The sequence below is a fragment of the Lactuca sativa genome, chromosome 6, assembly GCF_002870075.4.
Source record: "Lactuca sativa cultivar Salinas chromosome 6, Lsat_Salinas_v11, whole genome shotgun sequence".
NCBI classification, from domain to species: domain Eukaryota; kingdom Viridiplantae; phylum Streptophyta; class Magnoliopsida; order Asterales; family Asteraceae; genus Lactuca; species Lactuca sativa.
Genome location: NC_056628.2, coordinates 33,006,179 through 33,033,731, shown reverse-complemented (window position 1 = coordinate 33,033,731; position 27,553 = coordinate 33,006,179).

Below are 27,553 nucleotides of genomic sequence, written 5' to 3'. Positions count from 1 at the left end.
CATACTTTGATTTTCTTTTATGGTTTTATGAAGAAATTTTGGATGATGGTTTTATTATTATAAAAATGGAATTTTTGGCCTTAAATTTTGGGATGTTACAACATTTCACTTTAATAAGAGACTCCATCACTGTTGCATGGGAGAAGGGAAAGGGCCAATCTAACATTTTTATGACTCTAAAACACATTAAAACATCTGAAAGGACAACATATAAGATCTGGAGTATTCCATACTCACAAAGATCAAGGTTTTGGGACAAAATGAACTCAAATCCAAGACTAAACAAGATATATCAAAATAAGCTCCAAGGTTTGAACTTTATACCTCAAAAAGTGGACAAGGTGATGAAGATTCGAGATCTAGAAGCTAGGATGCACCACCACATCTTGAATGATCTTCCTTCTCTTGAAAGAACATTCAAGAATCACTTTTAAGCTTCAAATGTCACTTACAAAAGCTAGGGTTCGATTTTAGGGTTTGGAGGATATGGAGGTTGGTTATAAGAAGGTCCAAGATGAATTATGATGCTTAAATAAGGATCACAACCTAAAAGATTAGGATTTGGGGAATGCACGAGTACCCCCGACATACACACATTTACGCCCAACGTACTCAAATGTTGACCCATCACAAAATGTTGACTTACGCCCGACGTACGACTTTGTACGCCCAACATCATGACCTCTTTTGCAAACTTTAAAAGCATAAGGGACTGGAAATGAAAATACCTAACAACAGGTTACATACAGGGTATATAATGGGAAAGCTGACTGGGAGGAATTCCTGAACCTCAGAACATAATTTCGAGGGTGCGAGAAAGGTGTTGGATCTATATGCTCAGGAATCATTATTGAGTGATGTTGCTAATAACATATGATCATATAGGGTCACAACTTAATCAAGTTGGTACTTATTGAATATTTACTATATATTTGATATTATTAAATAAATTCAACTCTTGTATATAATTAGAGAATAATTATTGTTTTATGAAAATAATAATAAAAGAAACTAGAAACTAGCCATTATATGATATGGTATCATATAATAAGTCATGTACAAAGTTTTGGACCCTTTGGTTAACCATGATTAAGTTAAAGACTTACTCTACCATGGTTAATAAAGTTGGAGACAATTTTTGTCTTTTCCAAGTCATCGGCCGAAATGGCCTAGTGTATGGGAGATTGCTTGTGTTTTCTTCCCAAGTTGTTGTCCATACTTTGTCCCCCTTTCACTTTATGATTTAAAATACTTTAGAGTATTTTAATGGTTTAACTTTACTTTGCATGGGCGGGTGTACAAAAAGGGACTCTTATGCATGAAATATAGTTAGTTCTTATGGTCTTCCTCCTCTATATTTCTCTCTAAAGCCGAGAGCACCTAAAGGAGAGCCTCTCTCCACTTTTGAAGTTGGTGTTTTAGCTTTTTGTGCTTACTTTGTGTATTCCTTCTAGTACTTAATTGTTTAAGAACTTAAGGCTTAAATAACAAATTCATACAAGAATAAAGCTAGCATTTTGAGTACCTTATGTTGTTGGTGGATTACTTGTAGAGAAGATCAAGCTTCATGTTCTTGCCATCTACTTCAACACCCCAAATGCAAGAGGGTCCAAAGGCTACAAAGGTTTTCCTTCTAAAACATCCTATCGTTGTTTTAACATCATTCTAATCTCTTTAAAAGGATCATTGATGGTTTGATTTTGTTATATACCTGAAATTTATAAGAAATTTTTAAAGCTTCCATTGCCGGTTTTTAGAAAAAACTCTATTTTATATATCAAAGCCCATACGTGGTATCAGAGCCATCTTTTAAATGTTAGAATGATTTTCATGTTATGATAATCTTTGGTTTTTGGAAAACAAGCATGGATTTATTTTTGGCTAAAGAACTGTCCATATTTGTTTTCTTTGGCAACTTGTTGTAAAAGGTGTTTATTTTTTATATAACTATTTTTCCATGCATTTTGGTTATATATAAATGTTGCATTAGAAAAAACAAAGTGTTGTTTATATTTATATGTTGTTGTGTATGAACAAGCCATTAGGACATTTGTGGTTGGTATTATTTATTCATATGATGATGTAATAGATAAATAGGTATTATTTCATTTGTTCATTTTTGTATGTAATAAATTAGTTTTTTTTAGACTAGTTGTATTTTATTTTATAAAAAATGAAACAAGATGGAGCATGAAGTTCTTATGAATACATGGAGCTTTTGAAGACCTTGAAGTGTCCTAATAAGTCCTTTAGAAAATGACTTAATATTTGTTGTGATGGCTCATAATAAATATTACTAGAAAATGGCTTTGTTTATACACTTTTAAATGCATGCTTTGTGATGTTTATATTTTGTTGTTTTAAAATGTTGTATGTATGAAAATATGTTTACCATGCTAAAAATATTTTCACAAAAAATAACATCAAGCTTTGGGGTTTAGGACTTTATATAAAAGTTTCCAACATATATAAGATGTCTAAAATGAGTTTTTATTAAAAAGAGTTTTAATTTTTAAAACTCTTAAATAGTGAAACTTTTAAAGATATAAAAAAGTTTAAAATGGTTTTTAAATTTAATCTCAACTCCATAACTCTATAATAAAAGTTGTTTTATTAAAAGGTTAAAAACCGGTTCGAAATACTATTACGTCGAAATAATACCGGATATTAATTTTAACTGGTAAAATTGAATTTGGTAAAATTTCAACTTTGTAATTTTTGGAACACTTTGAAATGTACCATGATATATTTTATGCATGAAATATTCATGATACAAAATGTTTTAAATATGCTAGAAAATAAAACATTTATAAAAGCCCGTTTATAAAAACTTCAAATCTATGCAATCCACTTAAAATCACTTACCAATGTTATGCAATTCTTGTGAACTTTAGGCTCACCTTATTCATCCGGGTTGTTAAAAATTGGCCAAGGTATTTTATATTTACTTATGGGATAAAGGTCACCTAACTATTTGTGAAATATAATTCACAAGACTTTTAAATGGATGATTTGATCAATTCCTTATGTGATAAAGGTCACCTAAGCATAATTGGGTGAACATGCCATGAAAAACAAAGTAATGTTTTTTGGATCCCATTAATCTAAGAGTTACATAAGAGTTGTAATTGTTTATCACAACCTACCAATAAACAAAATCACTTGTGTTGTGGGTCACCACCTCAAGTTATTTTGGGTGATGTGGATCTTAGCTTTTCAAATTTAATTTAATCGGTAATTAATTTTAAAAGAAATTATATCAAAGATATTAAACTGAATCTTATTATTTTGTAGATGACTTCCCCAACTGTAACCACCTCATCTCTCACCATTCGATCCATCCTTGAAAAGGAAAAACTAAGAGGGCCCAACTTTCTTGATTGGTTCAGGAAACTTACAATTATCCTCAAGCTTTAGAAAAAGGACTATGTCCTTGATGAACCAATCTCGAAAGAACTCCCAGCTAATGCTGCCAAAGCATTGAAAGATGCTCGAGCGATACATGTAAATGATTCGAACGAAGTGGCATGCATCATTCTTGCAATAATGACCCCTAAACTTCAGAAAACTTTTGAGTTTCATGAAGCATTTGATATGATTGAGCAGCTAAGAATCATGTGTGACAACTTGAAATTTCTATTCTGTACAAACATATCAAGTCAATAGAAGTCAGAACAGTTGCTGTTAATTTTCAGACTTTTTAGAATAAGTTTGAGTATTTCAGGATTCACAGTTTAAGAGATATCAGGAGAGAGGATGCACTAGGGTTATTGTGCAACACTGTTATTCCAAAACTCTAATAAATTAGAGTTTACTGCCTGAATAAAATATTTTCTGCCAAAAACCCTAAGTTTGGGAGTATATATATGAGAACGAGTCATTATTTTCATTTTTCCAAATTCTCAAGATCCAAATCCATTTCTCTCTCAAGTATCATCCAAAAGATTTTCAAGATCTTCAAACTAGTAAGTGATTCTAGCTTTCTTAAGTGATTATATGGCTTAATCTAGTGTTTTAACACTCTTCTAACCGTGAAATCATTCCAAATGGTTGATTCTTCCATCTACACCAAGAACACCAAGAAGACACACTAGTGATCTTGGACTTTTAGCTCATTTCAAGCTTCCATATAGTAAGTACTTCTATCCTAGAGTCTTATAAAACTTGTTATACATCTTTACATCAAGAAAATGTCCCAAGAACACCAAGATCAAGGTGTTTACGGTCCAAGAATGTTCTTGGACCTTTAAACCCCAAATAAAGGTGCCAAAGGGTGCCTTAGGGTGCCTTAGTCCTTCACAAGCCTTAGAAACATGTCTAAATCCTTCCTTTATGTGTTTAAGCCCATGAAAAGCATCAAAATCTTTCATTTATATGTGTTTACGGTTTAGGGATCTCCCAAAACCGTAAACACCCCAAAGTATGTATAAATGTCCCATATTCCTTCCTATGCCTTAGTAACTAACATGGATCCATTCATTGAAGAGTTAAGGACTTGAAACCCCCCAAAATACCATAAAACTTATGAGTTTACGGTAGTAAACTCAATGGAAAATGGTTTAGGGACCATAAACTCCAAATAGGAGTGAAATGGTGCCCTAGTTCCTTCCTTAGTCACATACTTCAAGTAGAAAAGCTTCTAGGGACTTTTAAGGCTTCAAAGAAAAAATGGTCAAAAAGTGTGTGAGCTTACGGCCGTAAGCTCAAGGGTTTACGACCGTAAACTCTTTTGGTTGTGACCACAAAACCGTAAACTCCCTAATGGAGTTTTCCTTGAACCCCAAGCACACTAGCCTTTACCTACAACACTTAGATGCAATCCTTGGGACTTATAACACTTGTATAAGGTGTTTAGCATGCCCTAGGGTTTATAAACTTTGTTTATTAGTTGTTTAAAGACTAATTGGATACATCTATGTGATATTATATGTTAACTAGGATCATAGTGTGTGTTCAAGACTTCACTTGACACCTAACAATCCTACATCTTCAGTTCATCCGTACCACTCACTACAGGTGAGTTCATACCCCTTAATCAATGGTTTAAATGTTTTTAAAAACTCTATGGGGGGAATACAAGTTGAATACTTATAGTTACTACATCAATCACATGTGATTAATAACTACCAAACCAGTAGTTTGCTTACTGTTCAAACTGTTTATCAAATTGGTTTGCTTCAAACTATTTTACAAACTCTTTTACTTATCAAATACTTTTACTTAAAATCTTTTATACTTGTTATCAAATGCATGCCTATGTGTGTATAGTTATATAAGTAATGTTTAAAGGGCTTAGGAAATCCAGCTCGCTTATTCTCCTTTTCCTTGTTGGGATGTGGCTTTAGGGCATCGACTATCCGTCCGAAGGTCGTCTATCCATTAGTTATATATTATGTATACATATATAGACATAAAAGTTCTTTCACTAAGTTCCATACCTTTGGGTAGCAAGGGTTTACAAATCATGATCATACATTACTAGTAAGCTACCATAGGGGTAGTACAGGAAGATACTAATACTATTACTAGAATAATGAAACATACAATGTGTCAGTTCATTCATGAGTCAACACGAGTCGTACACAGTACATTACTATACATGCTAGATAGAGAGAGAACACACATTACAGCTAGCACACACAGAACATTACAGTACATACAGGCTAGATAGAAAAAGAATACACTTTACAGTTAGCACATTCATTACATGTACATTCATGCAGTTATGTGAACCATTAAACGGGTCATGGCACTTCCTCCCATGACCGTTTTTGTATCCAAAATCTCCTTAATTGGGGAGCGTATGAGTTTGCGTATAGATCTATACTGGATTGACTATCCTACACCTTGCTGCTCGCTACAGTGGGACTTTCAAGTCTACGGGTGCCAAATGTCATTTCTTACGGCATCTTACATCATCGTTTTACTAGAGTCAGTAGCAGGATACAGGTCGATCACATGTTACTTTAAACGCCTTTTGTTTTTAAGGTGGTCAGTACAATAGTAGTCACTTATTACAAATACTACAGTACCACGATATTTTCCCATTACATTCACTTCGTGAATATTCACACGATGCACGGTAATGTAAAAAACTATATTTTTGGTTAATGATAGTCGTATTTGGGAAAATACACACTCTTACAAGAGACATACACACATACACTAGATGCCTTGGTAGAAGGCTACCATTAGTAGGAAACATAGGGTTTTCTAGGAGAGTTCAAACATTTTACAAAACATTGTACAAAATATCTTACAAATGCTTTCATACAAACACATACATTAATATACTTATGATCTCACCAGCTTTAAGCTGATACTCGCTTTCAAAATAACTTGTATTCTCAGGTCACTAATATATAGGTACAGGTGCCAGGTTTTGAGAAGATGGAGTTCGTGCAAGACTCGTCTTTTATTTTGATATGTATATTTTGGTGTCTATATAACTTGACAGAACACAGATGTATGAAATTATATTATTAATGCAATGGATGATGTTGTTGCTTGTTTACTATTATTCATTGTTGTGATACTATACATGACGTCCTCCGCCCCAGAACGTTTCCGCCATTCATGGTTTTGGGGTGTGACATCATGTTTCAAGTTCAGGCTAAGCAAGAGAGGTTTGAGACCTTGAAAGCTTTCATTGGTTGCAAGATGGCCGAGGGATCTTCTATGAGTGCACATGTGCTCCAAATGAAAGCTTATGTTGAGAAACTTTCCCATCTTAGATTCCCATTTGGGGATAAGCTAGCTACGGATGTGATACTAGCCTCATCGCCCAAGTCTTTTAACCAATATGTGATGAACTTCTCAATGAATGACTGGTAGAGGAGCATTAATGAGCTTCATAACATGCTCAAGAATGTTGAGACAAACATTAAGAAATCTTGGAAAAATCAAGTGTTGATGATCCCGAGGGTCAAATCTCGAAGAAGAAATCTGGTAATAATACCGGTAAGGAGAAGGGCATGACCTTCAAGAAAGGAAAGGGTCAACAAAAGCCTCCTGCTACCAAACCAACTCCTAAGCCCAAACCTGTTGCTGAATTTGATTGCTTTCATTACAATGAGAAGGGACACTACAAAACGTAACTGTCCCAAATACTTGGAGGAAGTTAGGCAAAACAAGGCCAACACGATTGGCACCTCAGGTATATATGTAATTGAATTTTATGCATTCCATACTAATTCTTGGGTATTCAATACTGGAAGTGGTACTAAGATCTGCAATGATTTGCAGGGACTAAGGAGTGTTAGAGAACTTAGAAATGGTGATGTGGATCTTCATGTCAGCAATGACACTCGAGTAGTTGTCAAAGCCATATGGGAATATCATCTTTTGATTCCAAATTGCATTTATCTTATTTTGAAAAATTGTTGTTATGTACCTGGTATAACCAGAAATATTATCTCTACTTCTCTTTTGTATGAACAAGGTTTTCGTTACAAGTTTGACTTTGATTCTAAAAACATCTTTGTGTTTAAAGATAATGTGTTCTATTTTGATACTTGTACCAATAATGGAATATATGAAATCGATTTAAATGGTTCATACCAAAAGGATAATTCAATATATAACTTACATAAGAAAACAAAGTCAGACTTTAATACAACTTATGTATGGCATTTTCGACTTGCACATATAAAAAAAACTCGCATTGCTAAGATCCAAAAGGATGGAATTTTAGAATCAATAGGCTCAAAGTCCTTTGATGTATGTGAATCATGTCTATGTGACAGGATGACCAAAGCTCCTTTTATTGGTGTTGGTGAAAGAGCTTCAGATCTATTAGGACTTATAGATACTGATGTATGTGGACCTTAGGACAATGACAAGAAACAATGAAAGATACTTCAGTACATTTACTGATGACTTCCGTAGATTTGGATATGTGTATCTCATGAAACACAAACATGAAGCATTCGATGTCTTCAAGGTATTCTAAAATGAAGTACATAATCAACTTGGTAAAAAGATTAAAAGCACACAATCAGATCGTGGTGGTGAATATCTAAGCTATGAGTTTGACGAACATCTTAAGAATTGTGGCATCGTGTCACAAATCACTCCACCAGGAATACCACAACATAATGGTGTATCGGAAAGGAGAAATTGTACCTTACTTGATATGGTACGATCGATGATGACTCATACTTCCCTTCCTCTTTCATTTTGGGGTTATGCCCTCAAAATCATAGCTCGAATTGTAAACATGGTCCCAACTAAAAAGGTTGACAAGACTCCGTACGAGTTATGGCATGGAAAAGTTCCATCTATGTCTTACTTAAAGATATGGGGTTGTGAAACCTATGTTAAAAGAGAGACTTCTAACAAGCTTGACCCCAGATCTCAAAAGTGTATCTTTGTGGGATACGTAAAAGTAACCATGGGTTATTACTTCTTCTAGAAAGAAGAGAACAGAGTGTTCATAGCCCGAAAGCAGTGTTTCTTGAAACTGACTTTATCTTGCATAAAGTAAGTGGGAGCCCCATTGATCTCGAAGAAATTCGAGAGACACAATCTTTAGTTGAGAATGAGAATCAACAAAACATTATTGAACTTGAAATTATAGTTCAGATGCCAGAAACCACACTAACTGTATGACACTCCAATAGACCTCATCAGGAACCTGGCAGATTTGGTTTTGTCATTAATGAAGAGGAAGTTTTTTTTGATGGATAAATGTGAACCCATCAATTACAAGGCAGCTACTACAGACCCAACGTCTGAAAAATGGCTTGAAGCCATGAAAGCTGAGATTTAATCCATGAATGACAATCAAGTATGGGACTTGGTTAACCTACCTCCAAACAACAAGGCTGTTGGAAGCAAGTGGATCTTCAAGAAGAAGATCGACATGGATGGAAATGTACAAACTTTCAAAGTGCGACTTGTAGCGAAAGGGTATACTCAAATTTAAGGTGTTGACTATGAAGATACTTTCTTGCCAGTTGCTAAGATTCAATCTATTAGGATTATCATGGCCATAGCTGCATATTATGACTATGAAATATGGCAAATGGATCAAAATCGCTTTCCTTAATGGATATCTTTAGGAAGATGTATATATGGAATAGCCTGAAGGTTTTGTGAAACTAGATAACCTAAAGAAGGTGTGCAAATTAAAGAAGTCCAATCATGGATTGAAACAAGCATCTAGGGCTTGGGATCATCTTTTTGATGAGAACATCAAAAAGTTTAGTTTCTCAGAAAGTCCCGATGAACCATGTGTTTACTTCAAAGCAAGTGGGAGTCGTATTGCTTTTCTTATTCTATATGTTGATGACATATTACTGATCGGGAAAGATACCCCAACATTGAAAGAAACTAAGGTTTACCTTAGTAAGTCCTTTCAAATGAAAGATCTAGGGGATGTAGCATACATACTTAGTATTAGGATCTATAGAGATAGATCCCAAATAATCATTGGTTTGAGTCATAGCATATACATTGACAAAGTCTTAAAATGTTTTCAATGGATAACTTAAAATGAAGAATTGTACCCATACTGCCTGGCACCATTCTTTCTAACTCTGACAGCCCTAGTACTGAAGATGTGATCAAAAGAATGAATCGCATACGACATGATTCTATAGTAGCTTCAATTATGTATGCTATGACATGTATAAGGACGGATGTAGCTTATGTTATTATTCTAACTAGTAGGTATCAAGCTAATCCTGGCTAAAAACATTGGATGGCTGTAAAGAACATACTTAAGTACTTAAGAAGGACTAAAGATATGTTTCTGGTTTATAGAGGAGTTGAATAAGAGCTTACTATAAGATGCTACACTGATGCTGGTTTCAACACTGATCGACATCACTCGAGATCACAGTTGGGATATGTGTTCAAACTTAATAGAGGAGCCATTGCCTAGAAAAGTACAAAGCAAGAAGTGGTCGCACTTTCTACAATAGAGTCTGAGTACATAGTTGCGTGTGAGGCAGCTTAAGAGGTTGATTGGATGAAGAAATTCATCGGTGATCAGGATGTTGTTCCTAGCATCAAAAATGCCATTGAGATTTTTTGTGACAACACTGGTGCTATCGCTATCGCAAGAGACACGATGGTTACCAACAAGATTAGACACATTCAACGGAAATTCAATTCATTCGTCAGGAATTGGAATTGGGAAATGTACGCATTGATATGGTTCATACAGATGATAATCTGGCAGATCCTTTCACAAAGGCTCTTTATCAAAGCAAGTTTGAGAGTCATGCAAAAGGAATCGGTCTACGGTTAGCTAGTGAATGGATTTAAGTATGTACTTTACTAATATCTGGATATATTCAGAACTATGTAGCAATGATATGTTATCTATTTTGATATATGAGATATCTCTTTTGTGTTAAATATGATTGTGGTCTAAGTTAGCATGTTATTTGTTCCTTGGAGAATGATATCATTCTAAATTGTCTATAGTCATTCACTGTTGTGGGATCAACTGTGAATTAAGAATAATATGAATTAGCTTCGTTGATTTCAAGTTGTTAAATAGCAAAGTGTTTCATCCAAATTCATATGTACTTGTTAGATAACAACTATTGGATATGACCCGCATTAAGAATCATTTCATGGATCGTTATCATAAGTGACTCTTGAGAACGGGTAAATATCTTTATATATTTCGACCTGAGATACATATTGGAGAACTTGAGTGTAGGAATTGATATACTTTGACATGGTTAAACATTATTCGTAACTGTGCAGTCATAAAAGCTTTCGTTGGGTGTAATATGAACTGCAAGACAATGTGTATGTAGTTAAGATGTGATCTGTTCCTCTTATATGTTGAGAGTTAGACATCTAAGGCACCTTACTTAAAGTTGGATGTCAAAATGCGAATGATTTCATTCCATGTCTCATATCTAACATGATGTCTGAAACAAAGAGAATATTGATACACTTACCTTATACTTCAGTTGTAGCTAATAAGCTCCTGGAATTGGATGTTGATTGATGGCACCCGTTCGTGTGGTATTAGGAGTAGTAGCCCGTTGCTAGACGTCAACTATTATCTATGTCAATCTTTAATGAATCTTGTATAAGTGGGAGATTATTGGATCTATATGCTTAAGAATCTTTAATGAGTGATGCTACTAGTGACATATGATCCTATATGGTACACCTTAACCAAGTTGGTACTTATTGGATATTTATTATATATTTGATATTAATAAATATATTCAACTCTTGTATTTAATTAGAAAATAATTATTGTTTTATGAAAATAATACTAAAAGAAACTATAAACTAGGTATTATATGATATGGTATCATATAATAAGTCATGTACAAAGTTTTGGACCCTTTGGTTAACCATGATTAAGTTAAAGACTTACTTTACCAAGGTTAATAAATTTGGAGAAAATTTTCATCTTTTCTAAGTCATCATGGCCGAAATGGCCTAGTGTATGGGAGATTGCTTGTGTTTTCTTCCCAAGTTGATGTCCATACTTTGTCCCCCTTTCATTTTATGCTTTAAAATACTTTAGAGTATTTTAATGGTTTGAATTTACTTTTCTTTGGTGTATAAAAGGGGACTCTTGTGCATGAAACGTAGTTAGTTCTTTTGGTCTTTCTCCTCTCTATTTCTGTTGTGATATGTCGGAGATGGTTAGATTGAGATTGAGGGCGAGGGTCGTGCTGGTTCTTTCTCCTGATATCATAGTACAAAAGAAAAAGAAGATCATTATACATTGTCCGAGAGGGATTCCCAGGACGAAGCTCTGATGATCAAGTTAGAATTGATTCTGAGAGAAGATAGGGTAATTATGAGAGAAAAGAGTCCAGTCCCCTTCTCCATGAGGGAGAAGGGTCCTTTTATACATGATTAAGTGCCACGTGCCTGCTAACTAATTCTGTCGAGCCTTCCCTCGTGAGACCTGACGTGGTGGATCCATATTGAAGGATCCTCCATCACGTCTTTCTGTCTCGTCAGCCCATTGGCGAGAGGAGAATCTTCGATATAATGATGATCGTGGTTGTCGTTAGATGGGAAAGTGGAGCTCTGTGATTGGCTCCTTGCTTTCTGGGTTTCTGCTGGGGAGAAGAGGGCAAGGTGCAATTCTGCCCCTTAACCACCATACCAGTGAATCCACGTTGGCGGAGGCCCGACCTTGGCTTCAGACTAGATATGACCAGATTCTAACCAGGCCAAGCTTGGGACTATTTTGACTTCTCCTTTTCTAATGCTTTTCCTGAGGGATACGTTAACAAGTCCCTTAGGCTTGTAGGCGTACGAGTTGGCTTGGTAGTGTCGTTGTTCGAGCCTATATTACAACACGTGTATGTATGGGGTTATCTTTAGCATTTGGCAGACTTTAGACATCACCATCGATGTGTGTCAGATCCATCAAGAGACGGTTCATGACGCCAGTTTTTCCGTTAAAATGCCCCCTTTACTCAAGACCTTTCACCTTTTCCTCCTTTCCTTACTTTCATTGTAGCGACTCAGGCTTTTTGTGAGTTTTTCTTTTCTATCATTCATCCACTCTTGACGATGCACCATTACGGTAGAGTCCCTACCGTAGAGGAATTACAACTACTGCAAGAGTAATTGGTTTCTTACTGGAGCATGGCTTGATGATTCCGGTGAAGGGATCGTGGATCTATGACTGTCTTTGAGGGAAAGTGGGGGTTCCTGTTGCTCTGTTCGAAGTGGGCTTACGCCTGCGAACATCTGAATTCTTTGATATGATCGTGCATCACTACGACTTTTCTGTTGACGAATTAACCCCAAGTGTCGTCAATAAGATCGTAGGCTTCGAACTGGTCTATCCATCTCTAGGTTGTATACCCACTTTTTTGGTTTTTCAGTTACTTCTTTTGTACGTCTATGAACTCTGGCGTCCATACGCTGGCGAAAAGGCAAGGCATTCGTCACTTGATCTCTGAACAAGATACTCTGAAGAAAAATTGGCAGACGCAATGGCTTTGGGTCGACCGAAACCTTGTGGGGCACGAGTTTCGTAAAACCCGAGACTTTCCCAACCGTCTACCCAAGCTATTTGGGGATAACCTAAATTTGGAAAACGGCTGGGAAACATTAGTGTCATCGGGGAGAATTGAAAGGATTTCATTCTTGCTGCAGCGAGTGCCGCCTAGAGGGCGCGTGGGAAGATGGCACAATTATTCATCGTGAGATGCGGTATTCGCTCATCTCCTCCCCCCTTTTGTTGAAAATAAGAACAAAGTATTTTTTTGGCTTGTGAGTTGTTATGCTTGGTATTTGTGTTTATAGGTGCCGAAGCCGAGATTTCCTTGGAGATACCCTGCATGGTCACTATCGGGGTAAGCTTTGCCACTAGGAGGTTGAACTTTTGGAGACTCTTCCCCCTCTTGTATCTGAAAATGTATGTGGGAGCTCGATGGATTGCTCTCAGTAGAAGGGGGAAATGTTGGTTCTAGCGGACATGTCTCGCCTTCCCAACCGGTTGTTGGGTTCATTTTCCTAGCCCGTTTTCCGGCCACTGCTTTTGCCAATATTCCTATGGTGGGTCAAGTTGGCAAAGGTATGACTCCTATCCGGAAAAAACAAAGTGTGCGCGTAGTGCTGTCATTGGACGAATAGACTGAATCTGATGACATGAGCCTCCATCCTCGTAAGATGCGAAACATGGTGTCCGTGCCCAAGCTTCTTAGTGAGATTGGGGATGTTCTTGGCGATGGGTTTTCTATGCTTGGGAAGAAAGAGATAGTGGTGGTGCCCAGTTCTTTAAAGACATCACCTTCTCCATTTACTGGCTTGGTCTCAGTTGATCCCGATGCTTGTTCCGTGCTTGGAGGTGCACTGGGCGTGTCAGGCGAATCTTCCCCATCGGAAAAACCTTACATGGTTGGCGAAGTGAGAACTGCGTCCCATCCCTTGGCTTCCAAGGCTTATGCTCGAAGCTGGGCGGTTACTAAAGATTCCATACTTTCAGAAGTCATCATCGCTCAGGAGTGGAGTAGTTGTGCCCATCTACCAGCCACAATGAAGTTGCTTGTGGCCTAATCGGGAGCATGCATGGGCGGTGACCTTCAATATACCGCTACTCAAACTTCTGCCCATATGGTTGCTGCCACTAACTGGGTTTTCCGCTTTGGCATAAATGAAGCACAGTTAAAAACTTTGCAAGATGTTGTTGCTAGCTTAAGGGAGGAATTCCATGATTCAGAGGCAGAGCGTCAGATATTATCCGAGAAAAATTGCATTGTGGCCTATGAGAAGGCCGCTTTGGAAGATCATGTGGCCACTCTGGAAGGCCAAGCAGAGTGACTCACAAATCAAGTGAGTTCTCTAACTCGAGAGAAGGGAATTCTGGCAAGTGAGTTGGATAGGTGCCAATGTTAACTGGCATGTGCCCGGGTTGATGGTGCTATTGCCTGAGGCAACTTTCAATCGATGTTGGAAAAGGGATGGTCTAGGTAATCGATAAGGTTATCGAGAGTGCGGAATTTGCCAGCAGGATTCAAGTTGTACAAAAGGCATGCGAGGCACTTAGACTTGAAAAGGGGAAAAAATTAGTCCGTCATCCCACAACTTCTAGTGAATGTCCCGCCCCGGATCCTGGTGGTGTCTCAAGAAGAGCCGAAGAGGTGGATATTGATCTTTCATCCCTTGCTGAGACGGATTTTGCAGGCCACTTTCATCTGGGGGAGTTGGATCATGACAACTTCCTCCAGTTCTGTCGTAGGTCGGGTCCGAGAAGCTCTTCCTCGGACTCTAGGGACTAATTTTTGTTTGTCCCTTTTTGTTCATTCTGTAATGTATCCTCATACCCTTGTATTGTATGTGTAATGAAAGATATTGATTATCAACGACCGAGAACTGTGTATTTTTCCTCATACTTGGTATATGAATGCTTTTTCTGTGATTAGAATTAACCAGTGATATCTTTAGACTAGTGTTATTTGACGTTTCTATGGTAATTTTTTCTACACATTCCCTTGTTCTAGGGTCCGCGTTAATTAGCTTAGTGTGCATCTCGGATGTTGTGTATCCGCTACTGATGGCATATATGCTTTCAATGATTTTCGACTAGTATACTTAGATGAGTTTTTCATGTTAACTCGCGAAATATTAGCCTATATTGTTGTCTATCCTCTGAGGTTTAGCTACCTATGTTTTGGCTGAGATCATCACCTCAAGGCCTTTTATTGTCTGATTTTTTTGGAAGAGGTTATGAATCTTCTTAGGACCCCTTTTTCATACCATCAATTGAAATTTATACATTCTCAGCTCTGAGATGTTATTGGCAAGTTTTAGGTAAAGATTATGATTCTTTGAGACCTATGGTTGCATCCTTGCATAGATTTTGCTCAAGTAGCGTAGGTGATCTGCCGTTGTTGCTACTTAGAAAATATGCACAACCTCTTACTTTGTTTTTTTGCAATTGGTTAAACAGAATTCTGGAAAGCTCTTTCAAAGCAAAAAGTATATCAACTACAAAAAAGGAAAATACAGGACATCAGAATCTAAATGTCTAAGTGCCAGGGCACGGACTTGGTCTCCGCGCTGGCACTTGGAGTATGGTTATCTTATGCGGAGTTTGAACATACTCTATTTTTTTTCCTTTGTTTTATTTTTGTTCGAGTGCTCCGGTGTGAATTCCTTGTCATGGTTGTGTATCCTTTTCTCACCTCCTCCAAGTGTTTCTTGATAGATTAGGGTTCCTTCATGTTTCCACCATCGGGTCTTAGTGTGGAAGAGTTGAAATTCGTCCCCCATGCTATGCAGGTGGTCACACTTCCCCTTCTTCATGGCCCAACATGTGCTGCGACCATGGAAAGCATCTCCCCTCGGCTGGGTGAGAATGCCACTCGCTCTTTTCTGCGCGACTATCAATCTTGCGTTTCGCACGGTTATTTAGGGTTTTGTTTTGTTCATTTGAGACCCTACTTCGTTCTCTACTACAGTAAAGCTTGCGTGTTAGAGTGATTGACACTCCGTCACTATCTTTGTTATTTCTAGTGCTTAGCTTCTTCATCCCAAAGGGGTTTGGTTCATCTTTGACACTGGTGAAGATCTGGTTCGAGTCTCGAATCATTCTTCGTTTAGGCATGGCTTGGCCATCGATTGCGGGCCAGACTAATGCCCTTTCCCATTATAGGCATTACCTCTCTTTGCAATTTTTTCTCCTTGTTCTGGTTGGACCATCTTTGGATTAGTGTTTGCTTCTTTCCGTGAAAGAGATGTTGTGAATAATCTGGACGCATCTCTGTGCCTTTTCCTTGACTCGTTGACTAACATTTGTGTTGTTGCTGATCTCCCCTTTCGATTCTCCATCTTCTGGAAACTTTCACTTCGACACGATTTGGTTTCTTGCTTTGTTTCTTGTTGGTCACTGCATTCATGATCTGGCCTGGTTGCTATGACTGTCGTCGACCCGTCGCTTGTGTTGAACTTGAGAATGCCATGGAGAGTGGACAAAATTGCTTGTAGCTGACAAAGTGCAGGTCGGCCCAGTAGGATATTGTGTTCTGCTGGACAGTCAACAACCCAGAACTCGAGTACCCTCGTTACCTATTTTGTCCCATCATGACTGAGTAGTGTAAATAGGAGCATGATTGTACATGTTGGCCAGATGCCATGACTAATGAACCCGACTAGCGGGCCCTGCTGTGGTGGCTGGAGGTACTTTTCCGCTAGATTGGCAACTGCCGAAGGCAGTGCTTATAGATTACGTTGACCCTGCTTCCGTTATCAATGAATACATGCTTAACACAATTTTAGCTAATAAACCCTATGATGTGTAACGGGTCGTTCGAATCCCAATGTTCTGGTCTGGGATCACACATTGAAAAGGCTATGTTAAAAATGTTTTGATTGTATAGCGTCGCGCTGGCTTGTTGGTTTTGATGATTGCTACATGGGCAAGGCCTGGTGATAGTAAGTATCTCTGGCCCCTTATTATGGTCCTTTCCCCCATCCTTTTGATTTCTAGGCTGGTGCTTGTCCGCATAAAATTTATCTCTGAGCTCTTTTGCAATGTCAACTATGTTTCCAACTAGCTACTTCGCATCTATCTCCCTTATCAACACCGTGCATTCAGTGGTATCATGAGTTTTGCTCTTGTGATAATCACAAAACTTGGTCTTGTCTTTGCTCTCCTTTGATGGTGTTTTGATGATTGCATGGACATCTGCATGACCATTCCTGTAGTCATCTTTTTTGAACAACCTTTACCTCCTCGACATGTGTCTAGAGTGGCGATTGTGTTTCTGTTGGTTATCGTCTTGCCTCTTGATGCGTGTGAAATGCACTAGTTTTAATCCTACTAACTTAGACACAGAAACAAACACACGAAAGGCAGTGTACTTATCTATTAGCAACTTAGTTCAAGTAAGTAGGGTATTGAACATAGGGAACGGTAAACAATTAAAATAAATGTTAATATTATCTAAATAAAACAAGTAAAAAAGAAAGGTTTTCTCTAGTTTTGCAAGACTAGAAACTTAAATACTTAACTAACACTCAAATTGAACACTTAACAGCTAAAGCAATTAAATAATCAACTAAATTTAATAATGGAGAAGACTTCTGTTTATGTTCGATTCATTTACTCTTATGGTTGATTTTATGGCAAGTGCAATGGATTAATTGTTATTGGCTACCGATTAATCTGATTAGGTTCACGTTCGCTATTACCAATCCTTAGAAAACAAATCAATTTAAGCAGTGATCAAGTGATTAAACTAATAAATTTCCTAGTTTATTGATTCGGGTTAAGTAAGACTTGTAGTTAGCTAATCAAATTATTAATTTGATTAACCTCTTGTTGATGGTTCATCACACAAGTTCACAGGTTAAGTTACCAATTTTCTAGTTAACCCTAGTTTCACGTTCACTATTCCTAGACACATAACAATGTTTTCACATAAATCATATGAGATAAGCAATTAAAAGATGTTCATGCAACTTAATATACTTGTGATTAACAGAAAATAGTTGTTGTTAACACATAAGGATCTTTAGCAAGCTTAACAAAACAAAATTCACCAAATTAAATTAATCCAACCACAAAATCAAACCATAGTCATAAATTCATCTACCCTAAACGGAAGATACGAGTTTTTAGCTCATATCTACAGCAAATAACAACATAAATTCTAATTCTAATGATTCAAAACACAGATTAAGAAAAGAAGAATAATTATTTGCCTTTGATCTCTTCTAAATTGCATCTTAGGTTAAATTCTCGAAAACTAGAGCTCCAAGAACTCTTCTGGCCTCAAAAATCGTCCAAGGCTTCCCCCATTCGTTTGGGATCGAATGAGAAGAGTCTCTCTCTCTCTCTCTCTCTATATATATATATATATGTATATATACACACACACACACATATACATATATATATATATATATATATATATATATATATATATATATATATATATATATATATATATATATATATATATATATATATTCTGAAAACAGGGGCGACTCAGCGAGTCCAGTGACCGACTCGACGAGTCCATCACTTAAAATCCGTGGACGGCAAGTCAACGTAAAGAATCGTGAAACTTCTGACCAACTCGTCGAGTTGATGGCCAACCCGTCAAGTCCATTTGGAATGAACATTTTCTCAAAACACGAAAGTCGTCCTAAATTGGTTCTAGTTTTCAGAATATTTTGAATCTCGTCAATCAGAGTTACAGTTCATGAGATATGGCCAAAACACTGACGAGTGGTCAAGCTGTCCAACAACATCCTTCTTTCTTCAAAATCCATGATCCAAGCTTTCAATTTGCTAAATCCGCTTCCTTTTGCTTCCAAGCACATCTTTTAGGCTAAAAATACAATTTAAACATAATTAAGTATCTTTTGTCCATAAATTGCAATAAATTAGCCATAAAGTATTAAAATTCTATACGAAATATATTGCTAAATATGCACATATCAAAATACCCACAATTGACTTTTGCTTACCACCAAGCAAAACTGAATTTTAACATACTAGCATCACATAAAATAATTCCAATCAAGCCAAACCATTATGCCAAGACCATAAAGCATGCATTTGTGTCTAAATTTTTTCCTAAGGCCATTCAATTCTAAATACTAACAATCCTCATAAACACTCGCCCACATCTTTGGAACAATGCTCATTTTATGCGTCCCTCCGAATCCATCCGCAAAAAACTTCCTAACCTCAAGGTATTTTTGATCAAGCAACCCAAGCATACATAATCTTGAAAATCACAACTTTTTATTCGATACCACTATGGAGCTCTTCGGAATTCTTCACTTCTTTGATAATTTGATCTTTACTTCTTTGAATTCACCACCTTTTTGATTTTTGGTATCTTCAACTTTTGAACTTCTTTAGAATTTTGATCTTTTTGATTTTTGGTATCTTCAACTTTTAAACCTAGGATTCTAAATTAACTAATATAACTAACCCCTACCCCACACTTAATTTATGCAATGTCCCCATTGCATGTTAAAACAATTAAAGAACATAAAAGTAAAGACAAAATTGGAACAAACTCCCCTGGGATAGTAGTGGCAAGGGTGATCCTCTTCAATTTAGCTCCATCTTCAGCTGACTTTAGACATGGGAACAACTCATACATGCCTTGTGTGTCAAATCTCGTGTGGTTAAGCTCCAAATATAAGGGAAAAAGCTCTTGGAAATGCTTAGAATTGGACTTCAAAATATAAACAATGCCCGCATCGTATGGAATCAAATCGAAGACTCAAAAATCAAATGACTGAGCAACACGCCGAGTTGATAGTGAAAAACTTGTCATGTTGGAAAATAATATGGGCAGAAGTCACGAAATTCTTCTGGAACTCGTCGAGTTGTAAGAGAGCACTCGACGAGTTTTTCTCTCTGATCGTGCAAATTCTTCATTCTGCTTCAGTTCTGATTTGGTGTTCAAGGAGGGTATTAGTGTAATACACCTCCTTATAATCTTCAGTGGCGAGACTCTTTTTAGCAAATATAAACATCAGACTCAACATATCACTCAAAGTCTTCTAATCTTCTCGTAAACAACTCGACCCCTCACTTTATTTCCCTCACGCTTTAAGTAATCGCTCTAATCTCACCCTAACTTCTGCAAAGATCAAAGACAAAAAAACTACATAATAACAGGAAAACAAACATCAAATTAACATTCCTAAATTACCCTAATAGACTAGAAGTTTAGAAACAAACCAAACTAAACACACAAAATAAAAAGAAAAAGAAAAAGAAAAGCAAGCTCTAATGACGGGTTGCCTCCTGCAAGCGCTTCTTTTTGTGCGAGTCTTGAGCTAGACTCCCAACTTAATAAACTTCCAATAAACTCAATGTCAACCCATCCGTTGCATTCAATATTTTCTTTGGACCAATTTCTAAAATTTTGTTATTTGCTTCAAAATTTGGCCAAACGAGCTTGAATTCATGTAACCCAAGAATCTTGACAAGGGTGGGAACCGGTCGAGTACTAATTAGAAATGGGACATGCCTTAGAACTACCTCCAAAGTTGGAATCATCACCCCATGCTTCGAAACAGAAACTGGAAAAACAGGGGGCCACTTCGTGGTAATGGTCAATCCATGGCTTGGTTCCTCTAACTCAGCTTGTTCTTGTTCTTCGTCTGACCCTTCTGCCAACAATCTTTCCAGCTTCTCCAAGTCTCTTTTTGGATTAAATTCTTCATCTTGTAAATCTAGCTCTTGTAACTCAGATTGCTCTTGTTTATTAGGCAACATGTTATCCAACTATCTTCCAAATTTCTTCAAATCATCATCTGAGTCATACTCCTCATCTTCTTACTCAATTTCCTTTACTACTTCCTCAAGAAAAGCATCAAGAGCATCGAGATTTGGAAAATACATAATAATAAAAATTAAACAAACACACGAAAGGCAGTGTAATGTATTAGTTTTAATCCTACTAACTTAGACACATAAACAAACACACGAAAGGCAGTGGACCTACCGATTAGTAGCTTAGTTCAGGTAAGTAGGGTATCAAACACAGGGAATGTTAAACGATTAAAATAAATGATAGTATTATCTAAATAAAACAAGTAAAAAGAAAGTTTTTCTCTAGTTTTGCAAGACTAGAAACTTAAATACTTAACTAACACTCAAACTAAGCACTTAAGAGCTAAGGAAATTAAACAATCAACTAAATTCAATAATGGAGAAGACTTCTGTTTCAGTTTGATTCATTTACTCCTATGGTTGCTTTCTTACAAATGTAATGGATTAATTGCTATTGGCTACCGATTAATGTGATTAGGTTTACGTTCGCTATTGCGAATCCTTAGAAAACAAATCAATTTAAGCAGTGATCAAGTGATTAAACTAATAAATTTCCTAGTTTATTGTTTTGGGTTAAGTAAGACTTGTAGTTAGCTAATCAAATTACTAATTTAATTAACCTCTTTTTGATGGTTCGTCACACAATCTCACACATTAACTTACCTATTTTCTAGTTAACCCTAGTTTCATGTTCGCTATTCCTAGGCACATAACAATGTTTTCACATAAATCATATGAGATAAGCAATTAAGAGATGTTCATGCAGCTTAATATACTTGTAATTAACATAAAATAGTTGTTGTTGACACATAAGGATCTTTAGCAAGCTTAACAAAACAAAATTCACCAAATTAAATTAATCCAATCATAAAATCAAACCATAGTCATAAATTCATCTACCCTAAACAGAAGATATGAGTTTTTAGCTCATATCTACAACAAATAACAACATAAATTCAAACTCTAATGATTCAAACATGGTTCCAAACAAAGATTAAGAAAAGAAGAATAATTATTTGCCTTTTATCTCTTCTAAATTGCTTCTTAGGTTGAATTCTCAAAAACTAGAGCTCCAAGAACCCTTCTGGCCTCCAAAATCGTCCAAGGCTTCCCCCACTCATTAGGGTTCGAATGAGACGCGTTTCTATATATATATATATATATATATATATATATATATATATATATATATATATATATATATATATATATATATATATTCTGAGAACAGGGGCGACTTGGCTAGTCCAGTGACCGACTCGACGAGTCCATCACTTAAAATATGTGGACGTCAAGTCAGCGTAAAGAATTGCAAAACTTCTGACCAACTCATCGAGTTGATGGCCAACTCGTTGAGTCCATTTGGAATCAACATTTTCTCAAAACACGAAAGACGTCCGGAATTGTCTCTTGTTTTCAGAACATTTTGAAACTCGTCAATCATAGGTACAGTTCATGAGATATGGACAAAACACTGACGAGGGTCAAGTTGTCCAGCGACATCCTTCTTTCTTCAAAATCCAAGATCCAAGCTTCCAATTGCTAAATTCGCTTCCTTTTGCTTCCGAGCACATCTTTTAGGCTGAAAATACAATTTAAACATAATTAAGTATCTTTTTTTCCATAAATTGCAATAAATTAGCCAAAAATTATTAAAATGTTATATGAAATATATAGCTAAATATGCACATGTCACCTGTCCTGCTGAGCTGAACTCATCCGGGACGCCGCCTCCTCCTGTTTGATATATGCGTTGGCTACAGCTTTGAGATTGATCTCCTTTCACTCTTCTCCTTCAATTTGTCTCATGTATTTTTCTACTCGAAACTTGAGCTCATCTCTGGATCTGGGGACTGTCCCTTGCATCTTCTTAGATAGGGGCCCAGGAAGCAAACCTTGGGCGAAGGCGCCCATCACTAGGAACTCTTCATGTCTTTGGACGTTCAAGGTAGCTAGTGTGAATCGATCGTAATAGTCATGAATCGACTCTCCTTCTCTTTTCTTACTTGCCATCATAGACTTGGCATCCCCTTTTCCTTTCCTCAACTGCTTGAAGTTTTTGAGGAAAAGGTACTTCAGCTGCTCAAAATTCGAAATACTGCCTGGCCTCAGAGACTTGAACCACTTGCCTGTGTTTCCTGTTAAGGTGCAAGGGAAATAGGTGCAGGTGAAGCGATGATCCATCTTAAGAGATGTCATCGTCCACTCGTAGTTGTCGATGTGGTCATCTGGGTCAGTAGTGTCGTCGTATTTTGGCATGTTCGGTATCATCGCAGTGTGTGGAATCTTGTATTGTAGCAGTTCATCACTAAAATTAGAGCTTTCACTTCACATGGGGTTCTCCATGTACGAGTACCCCATACCGCCATAGGCCATATGTTGTTGCACCTGGTAGGGGCTCGTGTACATTTGGTTGTGCATGGCCACAGACGAGATGTACGGTTGATATTGCGGAAAGTTTGGCTGCGGTCCAAATTGCTAGAATGCATATTGCCCTGTCTGGTGAACTATGTACGGGTTTGCTACCGTGTACTGTTGTGTAGATGGGTTGAATGGTTGAGGAGTCTCCATGAAGGGGGTGAATTCTGGTGCTACTGAGAAATGGACGCAAGGTCCATAGGAGCTGGATCCCTGGTTGATCAAGGTCTACACACCTGTGACTTGCGGCTGAGACACTTCTGGAATTGGACCTTGAGCATGTTGTGCGACCAGGTTGAAGACCAATGGTTGCTGTATGAACAGCGGCACGTTGGGCAAGCCTACCATGGTGGCATGTGGGTAGACCATCGATGAATATTGTGATTGCGATTGAATATTATGAAGGATCCAGGTTCCGGTGCCCGAACTGTGTGGAAATGATTGTTGCTGTGAAACAGGTATCTTTGTTTGTTGTGTTACAACAATATGTGGAGTTCTGGTTACAATTGTTACTTGTGGAGGTGGGTTAACCGTTAGACGCCATAGATTGGTTATATAGGTTGTTTTCGTTTCAGCTGCAGAGCTAGATGGTGTCTGTGAGACTGACGTGCGATTTGAAGTGTGTTCTTCCTGAAAAGGAACTTTCTCTCCATATAACGGCTGCATTGGACGCACTGGGTTTGTCTCCGCTGCTCTCTTAACGTCGTAGGAATTTTGCCTGCCAATTTTGCTCTTTGGTTGTGCTTCGTGGATGTATCGTTCTGGAGATACGCCTGGATGGCACCAAATGTTGTGATATGTCAGAGATGGTTGGATTGAGATTGAGGGTAGGAGTCGTGCTGGTTCTTTTTCCTGATATCATAGAACAAAAGAAGAAGACGATCGTTAGACAACGTCCGGGAGGGATTCTCGGGACAAAGCTCCGACGATCAAGTTAGAATTTATTCTGAGAGAAAATAGGGTAATTCTGAGAGAAAAAGAGTCCAATCCCCTTCTCCATGAGTAAGAAGGGTCCTTTTATACCTGATTGAGAGGCATGTACCTCCTACCTGATTCTGTTGAGCCTTCCCTCGTGAGACGCGACATGGCGGATCCGTATTAAAGAATCCTCCATCACGACTTTATGTCTTGTCACCCCATTGGATTGAGGAGAATCTTCAATATAATGATGATCGTGGTTGTCTTCTGATGGGCACGTGGAGCTATCTGATCGGCTCCACGCTTGACGGGCTATTTCTTCTGGGGAGAAGACGGCAAGGCGCAATTCTGCCCTTTAACCGCCATAACAGTGAATCCACGTTGGCGGAGGCCCGACATTGGCCTCAGACTAGATATGACCAGATTCTAACCAGGCCAAGCTTGGCACTAGTTTGACTTCTCCTTTTATAACGGTTTTCCTGAGGGATACGTTAACAATTTCACTCTAAAGTTGAGAGCACCTAAGGGAGAGCCTCTCTCCACTATTGAAGTTGTTGTTTTAATTTTGCTTACTTTGTGTCTTCCTTCTAATTCTTAATTGTTTAAGCACTTAAGTCTTAAAGAACAAATTCATACAAGAAGAAAACTAGCATTTTGAGTACCTTATCTTGTTGGTGGATTACTTGTATAGAAGATCAAGCTTCTTGTCCTTGCCATCTACTTCAACACCCCAAATCCAAGAGGGTCCAAACGCTAAAAAGGTTGTCATTCTAAAACATCATATGGTTGTTTTAACATCATTCTAACCTCTTTAAAATGATCCTTGATCGTTTGATTTTGATATATACCCGAAATTTATAAGAAATTTTGAAAGCATTCGTTGTCGGTTTTTATGAAAAAACTCTTTATTTTATATATCAAAACCCATCAAAAGGTTATGCTGGATTCAAATGAGGGAAATGCTCCCCGGGTTCTCTCTCCTTCTATCATTCGTCGTTTTTTTTCTACTTGTCGTTCCAATGATTTTTTTTAATTTCCTTTTTTTTAATAGCGGCTACAATTTGAATATATATATATATATATATATATATATATACACACACACACACACACACACGCACACTATCATTTTGCACATCTATAGATACCTCACTACTTTCACCTTCAAATTCACACATTCTTCTTTCAAGTTCTCTCTATTTTCTTAATAAAAAATGAATCCTAACAATCCAACCCCAAACTCCGATAGAAGAAAAAAAACACCAATGTTTTGAGTTCAAGTACCCCAATTCGAAACATTTTCGCCATCGATCAATTATAAGGGGTTTATCGTCCCTAACTTGATGCTGCCATTGAATATCCTCCACAATTCCAATACCAAAATGTCAGAAAATTCCACTCCATGCAAGTGCCAAATGCTACTCCAAGTATATTCACAAACTTTGTTGTTTTTCCTGATCAGGTTTCACCAAATCAACCCCAAATCCAAACCCCACTCCATCAATCTCAAATCTAAAACCAAACACCACCCTTTCACTCTCAATCACAATACCAAATCCTCGACGAGTCGGAGGACGAAGTTGTACAGGAAACTCAACCCACACCACCCCCATCACGCTGCAAAGGAAGACAACTTGTGCAAGAGACTAAAAGCAAAGGTCGACGTCATGGACTCCCTCAGAAGAGCTAGTGTTGACAAAAGCTTGAGTTTACATTTTAGAGTATTCAATGAAGGGAAATGCACAACTAGGAGATCATTTTTGGATTCACATTCTTGAGATATTTCGCAAGGAGTTGGGTAAAGAAGATGAAGAGCACTGTACCAAACACCAGCTGAGTTAAAAGTTTCGAGAAATAGCGAAAGTCGTCAAAAAAAAATGAACGGTTTGTACAACAACGTAAAAACTCAAAGGAAGAGTGGTCAAGGAGATGAAAAAATTATTCAAGAGGCTTTGCATTATTTTTCGAGAGGAAACGGGAAAGGCATTCAAGTCGCACGAGTGTTGGAAATTGTTTGTTCTTAGTCCAAGGTCGAAAAAATACGAACAAGATTTTATACTACGAGAAGAAGGACAATATAAAAAAACATAAACGAGCTCCAGTGGATACATAACTTCTCCCGATGCTCGTATCAAGCAAGATTTAAATGACAAGGACAAACTTGAACAAGAAGAAATTCTCTGATCGATGGGTAGGAATAAAGCAAAATAGAAGGGTAAGAGGACTTCTTCCGGTGAATCGGATTTCAGCATGGACACAGATGAAATACAAAAAATGACGGTGATATTTGAACAATACGATCTAAATTAATTTGAACATATGACATTCGACAAAGAAAAAGAAGCCGAAAAAAAAGAAGGAGCCGGCGAAAATGCAAGAAATTGAGGATATGAAGTTTTTGATGGAAAACATCAGTCATCTTTGGGACTGACTTTCGAGCAAGTTTTGAAGAGGAAAAAGATGATTATGAAAAAAAATGTCCCGTAGATCATTTCATATATATGTATATGTATATATATATATATATATATATATATATATATATATATATATATATATATAATAAGTATACACACACACTATCATTTTACACAATTATAGACACCTCACTACTTTCACCTACAAATTCACACATTCTTCTATCAAGTTCTCTCTATTTTCTTAATAAAAAATGAATCCTAACAATCCAACCCCAAACTCCGATAGAAGAAAAAAACCAATGTTTTGAGTTCAAGTACCCCAATTCGAAACATTTTCGCCATCGATCAATTATAAGGGGTTTATCGTCCCTAACTTGATGCTCCAATTGAATATCCTTTACAATTCCAATACCAAAATGTCAGAAAATTCCACTCCATGCAAGTGCCAAATGCTACTCCAAGTATAATCACAAACTTTGTTGTTTTTCCTGATCAGGTTTCACCAAATCAACCCCAAATCCAAACCCCACTCCATCAATCTCAAATCTAAAACCAAACACCACCCTTTCACTCTCAATCACAATACCAAATCCTCGACGAGTCGGAGGACGAAGTTGTACAGGAAACTCAACCCACACCACCCCCATCACGCCGCAAAGGAAAACAACTTGTGCAAGAGACTACAAAGAAAAGGTCGACGTCATGGACTCCATAAGAAGAGCTAGTGTTGACAAAAGCTTGAGTTTACATTTTAGAGTATTCAACGAAGGGAAATGCACAACTAGGATATCATTTTTGGATTCACATTCTTGAGATATTTCGCAAGGAGTTGGGTAAAGAAGATGAAGAGCACTGTACCAAACACCAGCTGAGTTAAAAGTTTCGAGAAATAGCGAAAGTCGTCAAAAAAATGAACGGTTTGTACAACAACCTAAAAACTCAAAGGAAGAGTGGTCAAGGAGATGAAAAAATTATTCAAGAGGATTTGCATTTTTTTTTCGAGAGGAAACGGGAAAGGCATTCAAGTCGCACGAGTGTT